General features: G+C 38.4%; 1 pseudogene; it reads right to left on the reverse strand.

Moving 5' to 3' along the window:
* Positions 1–272: 272 nt before the first annotated feature.
* On the reverse strand, positions 273–2,485 carry LOC121100665 (annotated as a pseudogene).
* Positions 2,486–7,718: the final 5,233 nt, after the last annotated feature.

A 7,718-nucleotide genomic window follows, 5' to 3' on the forward strand; every position in this document is an offset into this window, starting at 1 on the left:
ACTGATATATCTTCCAGGATGTACTTAGGTTAAGAAAGCAAGATGCAGAATTGCTGATAGTAATTTTGTGTAAGAAAGGGAGGAAATGAGAACATATACAAGCATACCTTGGAGAGATTACAGGTTCAGTTTCAGAACACTGCAATAAAGCAAATATTGTAATAAAGTGAGCCAGATGATTTTTTCATTTTCCCAGTGCATATAAAAATTATGTTTACACTATACTGTAGTCTAGTAAGTGTGCACTAACATTATGCCTTAAAAAGCAATGTACACACCTTAATTTAAAAATGCTTTAGTGCTAAAAAATGTTAACCATCATCTGAGCTTTCGGCAAGTTGTATTCTTTTGGCTGGTGGGGGGTCTTGCCTCAATGTTAATAGCGGCTGACTGATCAGGGCGGTAGTTGCTGACGGTTTTGGTAGCTGTGGCAATTTCTTCAAATGAGATAGCAATGAAGTTTTCCACACCAACTGACTCTTCCTTTCACGAATAATTGCTCTGTAGAAGGCAAGGCTGATTGATAGCATTTTACCCACAGTAGTACTTCCTTCAATCCTCTCACATACTGTCAATACTTTATCAAAGAAGTTTATATAATATTCTAAATCCTTTGTTGTCATTTCAACAACCTTCACAGCATCTCCACCAGGAGTAGATTTTATCTTAAGAAACCACTTTCTTTGCCCATCCATAAGAAGAAACTCCTCACCCATTCAAGTTTTTTGTTTAAGATTTTTTTTTTTTTTTAGAGAGAGGAGCAGGAGGGAGGGGGGAACAGAAGGAGAGGGAGAGAGAAACTTAAGCAGACTCTGTGCTGAGTGCAGAGCCCTACGCGGTGCTCGATCTCACAACCCTGAGATCATGACCTGAGCTGAAACCAAGAGTGGGACGCTTAACTTCTTAACTTACTGTGACACCCAGGTGCCCCCCATTCAAGTTGTATCATGACATTGCAGCAATTCAGTCCTATCTTTAGGATCCACTTCTAATTATAGTCCTCTTGCTATTTTAACCACATCCAGTTACTTCTACCGAAGTCTTGAATCCCTCTAGGTAATCCATGAGAGTTGAAATCAACTTCTTCCAAACTCATGTTAATGTTGATGTTTTGACCTCTTCCCATGAATCATGATTGTTCTTAATGGCATCTAGAATGGTGAATCCTTTCCAGAGTTTTTTAGTTTACTTTGCCCAGATTAATCAGAGGAATCACTATGTATAGCAGCTATAGCCTTATCAAATGTATTTCTTAAATAGGAAGACTTAAAAGTCAGGGTGCCTGGGTGGCTCTGTCGGTTAAGCATCTGTCTTCTGCTCAGATCATGATCCCAGGGTCCTGGGACCCAACCCAGTGTTGGGCTCCCTACTCAGCGGGGAGCCTGCTTCTCCCTCTTCTCCCTCTGCCCTTTCTCCCACCCCCACTCAAGCTTTTTCTCTCTCTCAAATAAATAAAATCTTTTTTTAAAGAAAGAAGACTTAGAAGTCAAAATTACTCTTTGATTCATGGGCTGCAGGATGGATGATGTATTAACGGACATGAAAACAACATTAATCTTGTGTTAATCAGAGTTCTTGGGTGCACTGTCAATTAGCAGTCATATTCTGAAAGGAATCTTTAATTTCAGAGCAGTAGGTTTCAACACTGGGCTTAAAATATTTAGGAAACCGTGTTGTAGACAGATGTGCTGTCACCCAGCTTTTGTTGTTCCCTTTATAGAGATCACAGACCACCAGCAGAGTATGTTTAGCATAATCCTTATGGGCCCTAGAATTTTTGGAATGGTAAATGAGCATTGGCTTCACCTTAAAGTACTCAGCTGCATTAGCCCCTAACAAGAGAGTCAGCCTGTCCTCTGAAGTTTTGAAACCAAGCATTGACTTCTCTCTAGCTATGAGAGTTCTAGATGGCATCTTCTTCTAATAGAAGGCTGCTTTGTCTACGTCGAAAATGCGTTATTTAGTGTAGCTATCTTCGTTAATTATCTTAGCTCGATCTGGATAACTTGCTGCCGCTTCTGCATCAGCACTTGCTCCTTCACCTTGCGATTTTACTTTATGGAGATGGCTTTTTTGCTTAAACTTTATGAACCGGTGTCTGCTAGCGTTAAATTTTCTTCTGCAAATTCCTCACCTCGCTCAGTCTTCATAGAATTAAAGAGAGTCTGGGCCCTGCTCTGGATTAAACTTTGGTTTAAGGGAGTGCTGTGGCTGGTTTCGTCTTCTATTCGGACCTCTACAACTTTCTCCATATCAACAATCTTGCTGTTTTGCTTTTTTATCATCCGTGTGTTCACTGGAGTAGCACTTTTAATTTCCTTCATAAACTTTTCCTTTGCATTCACAACTTTGCTAACTGTTGGCCTAGCTTTTGACCCACCACATCTGTTAACGCGCCTTCCTCACTAAGCTTAATCATTTCTAGCCTTTGATTTAAAGAGAGAAATGTGTGACTACTACTTTCACTTGAGCACTTGGAGGCCATTATTGTACAGTTATTAATTGGCCCATTTTCAGTATTGTTATGTCTCATGGAATAAGGGGGCCCGAGGAGAAAGACAGAAATGGAGGAACAGCCAGTAGGCAGAGCAGTCAAAACACACACACTGATTAAGTTTGCTATCTTGTATGGGTGTGATCCATGGTGCCCCAAAACAATTACAATAGTAACATCAAATTTCACTAGTCACAGATCACCATAACAAATACATTAATAAGAAAGTTTGAAATATTACAAGAATTACCAAAATATGACCTAGAGACATAAAGTGAGCAAATACTGTTGGGAAAATGGTACCAATAGACTTCCTTGACACAGGGTTGCCACAAACCTTCAATTAAAAAAAATGAAATATTTGCAAAGTGCAATAAAGTGAAGCACAACAAAATGAGGAATCTCTGTATTTATTTTTACTTGTATCTGCATAAAGAAACACGGAAAGGATACATAAGAAACTAGTAAACTGTTTATGAAGATGGAAAGGATAGGGTAGATGGGGACAGGAGTGGGTATGGCAGTTCTAAATGTAAACCTTGTTATTTTCTTTTTATTTTTGAACCATGTTAATGTATAAGCTAGTCTAAATAAATAAATGCAACTTTAAAAGAAAAAATGGGGTTGGGGGAAGCAAGATCATCCATAAACTCTTATCAGGAAAGCCCAAGATTTTTATTGACTCAAAGGCCAAAGTCATCACTAAATTCTATCACCTACGCACTCCCTGAACACCAGCATGCCACCAATGAACACATGGAGAAGGAAATCAAGAAAACTGGCATGATTGGGAGCTGTAAAATGGCTGGAGAATCCAGATACCATGCAACCACAGTACAAATCACAGAGAAGGTAATGCATTCAGCCTTCTCTACGGCAGTGAGACCTCTTCCTGGTTTTCTTCTGGTCATCACATATAGTTTCATGAGCAGTCACTTTAGGCCACATAGGAAAATGGCAGAGACGATCATCGACAGTGAGATCACAGCACACAAGGAATTTTTATGGCATCATTTAGCCACTGGGTCATATATAAAAACAGCTATATAGAGAGAATTTCAAATGGCTTCAGGGTGGGCTAAGTGGCGCCCTTGCTCTGATTTCCCACATGCGTTGAACCTACAATTACATAAACACTACCATTTAAGGCAATGCTTGGGTAAAAGTATGGAAATCTTTGGCTAAATGGGGAGTTGGAGAGTTATCATATTAGTTGATTGCCACCCAGTAACGTCTTTTTTTTTTAAGCAAAGCAAGTTTTATTGAGTGATAGCAAAGTGATACTACAAAGCTCCTGAGGAGGGAGGGGACCCGAGAGGCTTGCCCGCCACCCAGTAACGTCTTATTATGAATTAGCCAGTCATCTAGGGTCCTGAAAAATGGAAACAAGAAATTATTAGATTTTCATTCTGAAAAGAAAGCTCAAAGGAATAGTACGATGAACACCATCGGAAGAGGGCAGGGTTGGATGAGCCACAGTAACAGGGGTTGGGGGAGGGGATGAAACTAAGAGTCTAGGAAATGTCAGGGTAGGCAGAGAAATGGTGGGGCCATGATAAAACCCAGTCTAGTTCCATGTGGCTTGCCACACAGATGTCTGAGCTCCAAAGAGAGTTACTAAATCATATGGTAGATGGAATTCCTTATGATGCAAAAACACAATGCAAATGAAAGGGGGACTATAAAATTTTATTAAGCACCCCAGGTGAATCTAATGCACAAAAGATCTTGAGAACTGCAGGTTTCTGGTACGTACTCACCATGGCAGTTGCATTTCTCACTGCAAATAATTAATGTTTTTTGGCAATTGCACAAGAGGTCAACTCTAGGACATGCCTAATGGCCAATGACAGTAGGCTACCCAAATAGCTCATGATCAAAGACTGGAATTAAGGCAAGTGAGAGAAGAGAGGGCAAGAGACACATTTTAAGAAAAGCTTGAAGCAGGGCAAATTTGAGCAAAAACATTTGCCTAGTCATAGGTAAAGAGACAAACCCACAAATTCCAGCAGATTCTACTATTATAGTTACAAACTAAGGATAATGTTCACATATACATAGTACTAAAATAATGGTTGGTCATACAGTGAATTCAACCACATTGCTGTCACTATTAGCCATGTATCATTAAACATAAAGGACAATACATTGTATATACACAGATAATTTAGTTACTTTCACCAATGATGGTGAAGTGTCACAGATCATTTAAGCTAACAAATAATTCAAAAGTAATACCAGTTTGTCTGTGGAATACATTTTAAAATGTGCTCTGCTTTAACAAAACCAAATATATATCAAAGTTCAGAAGATAACAAATAACAAATGATTACTTGCATTACAAAAGATTATTTGCTTTATAGCAGGTATGGTTACAGTATGATTCTGTTTACATTAATTCAACTTACAGGTAGCACTTTGTTTATTTAAATCTAATTAGCCAACATATAGTACATCAGTTTTTGCTGTAGTGTTCAATGATTCATTAGTTGCATATAGCACCCAGCGTTCATCACATCACGTGCGCTCCTTAATACCCAGCACCCAGTTACCCATCCCCCCACCCATCACCCTTTCCGCAGCCCTCAGTTTGTTCCCAGAGTCAAGTGTCTCTCATGGTTTGTCTCCTTCTCTGATTTCCTCCCAGTTTTCCCTCCCTGTCCCTATGGTCCTCTGCATTATTCCTTATATTCCACATATGAGTGAAACCATATGATAGTTGTCTTTGATTGACTTTTTTCACTTAGCATAATAATAGGTAGCACTTTAAATTTGTTGTTAAATTTGTTTTAATTATCTGGGGGCAGGGGTAAGGAGTGACTGAAAAGGACACAGGGGAGCTTTGGGGTGCTAACAATCGATACTCTGTTAGCTGATTGGCTGCTCATTACCTGAGTGTATTCAGTTCATGAATTTTCATAAGACTTATGATACGTGCACTTTTCTGTATATATACTTCAATTGAAAGTTTCAAAAATAAAAGGAAGGGGAAGTATGCCAGGAAAAAAAACAAAATTCACGAGAAATAAACAATGCTAGTGCATTGTACCTAAACATAACAGATGCGGTCTCATTCTCTGCATTTGATCAGAACCACACAACTCTGACCGTTCACCAGTCTATGAATAACTGGAAACTACACATGGAAGAAGATATGGACGTGGATATAGATGATTGAACAGATGTGAATTACATTTTTGTGATTACTTTAAAAAACGGTAATGAGACTAAACTTTTTGGCTATCTATATTCTCACATTTTCTAGAAGAAAATTATATTATCTGCCAACAATGACAGTTTTGTCTCTTCCTTTACAATATTTATACATTTTTCTTTCTTTGTCTCACTGACGGGGACCTTCAGAAAAATGTCGACAGGAAGCGATGCTATTGAACATCTGCCTTTGTTTCTGACTTTATTGAAGCTTTTGCCTTTGACATCAAAGCTTTTCAACTTTTGCACCACATCCCACAGTAAAAAAAAAAAAAAACTTATTTCACAATCTACACACACACACACACACACACACACACACAAATATTCAAGAAACAATACTTACCGTTTCCTCATGCAGACTGCAACATTTTTTATCCTAGCTCATGTTTTCATGCTGAGTGCCTTAAAGACATTTAATGACAATTGGGGAAATTTGAATATGATTCGGTTTTAGATGATATTAAGGAATTTTTGTTAATTCTTTGTTAGGTGTAATAATGATATTGTGACTATGTAAGGAAATATTCTTATATTTTAGAAATCCATAGTAAAATTTTTAAGGGTGGGATGACATGATAATTTAAATTACTTCAAATGGATGATTGACATGACAAAACGTTAACCATTGTTAAATCTAGGTGATGAACACACCTATTACATGGGTTTTTCAAAAACTGGCAATACCAAGAGCTGGTGAGGATAGAGTAATTGAAACTCTCATATATTGCTGATAAGAATACCAAATGGTAAAACCGCTCTGGAAAACACTTCAGCCATTTCTCATAAAGTTAAAGCATACCCTTATCATGACCCAATACTCCCACTCCTAGGAGTATACTCAGGATAAATGAGAACATACATCCACTTTCACATGAATGTTCTAGGAGTTTTACTCATAAGAGCCAAAAAGTGGAAATAACCTAAATGTCTGTCAATTGACAACTGCATTTTTAAAAATGGGGTACATTGACAAAGATACAGACCTAGTGAAGAGAAGAGCCATATGCTCCCCAATGTTCATAGCAGCATTATCCACAATAGCTAAATTGTGGAAGGGGCCGAGATGCCCTTCAACAGATGAATGGATTAAGAAGATGTGGTCCATATATACAATGGAATAGTACTCAGCCATCAGAAAGAACGATTACCCAACATTTGCTGTAACATGGATGGGACTGGAGGATATAATGCTAAGTGAAATAAGTCAAGCAGGGAAAGACAATTATCATATGGTTTCACTCATTTATGGAACATAAGAAGTAGGAAGATCAGTAGGAGAAGAAAGGGAAGAAAGGGGGTAAGCAGAAGGGGGAATGAACCATGAGAGACTATGGACTCTGGGAAACAAACTGAGGGCTTCAGAGGGGAGGGGGGTGGGGGAATGGGATAGGCTGGTGATGGGTAGTAAGGAGGGCACGTATTGCATGGAGCACTGGGTGTTATACGCAAATAATGAATCATGGAACACTACATCAAAAACTAATGATGTACTGTATGGTGACTAACATAACATAATAAAAAATTATTATTAAAAAAGACTACTGGCAAAAATAAAAAATAAAAAAACAAAAAAATAAAAATGGGGTATGTTGGAAAAATACACAACAATAAAAGGGGATAAATAACCATTATTAAATGCAACATCATGATGACTCTCTAATACATTATGTTAAGTTAAAGAAGCCACATGGTATCTGATTCCTAGGGTTAGGAGTAGGATAAGGCAAGGTTGGTACTCAGGGTTGTCCAAGTGCAGGGTCAGAAACAGAGTGGGTGCCTCTTTACATTTGGCACGACAGACACATCACTTGCCTCATCTTAGTCCTGGTCCTCGCGCCTGAAGTTTCTTTTATATCACATTCTGGAAAAGGTGAAAGAAAGAAAGAAAGAAAGAAAGAAAGAAAGAAAGAAAGAAAGAAAAAGGGAGAGAGAAAGGAAAGTAAAGAAAAGGAAAGGGAAGGGAAGGAAAGAAAGGAGAGGAGAGGAGAGGAGAGGAGAGGAGAGGAGA

This window comes from Ursus maritimus (genome assembly GCF_017311325.1).
Source record: "Ursus maritimus isolate PB19 chromosome X unlocalized genomic scaffold, ASM1731132v1 scaffold_X1, whole genome shotgun sequence".
In the NCBI taxonomy this organism is placed as follows: domain Eukaryota; kingdom Metazoa; phylum Chordata; class Mammalia; order Carnivora; family Ursidae; genus Ursus; species Ursus maritimus.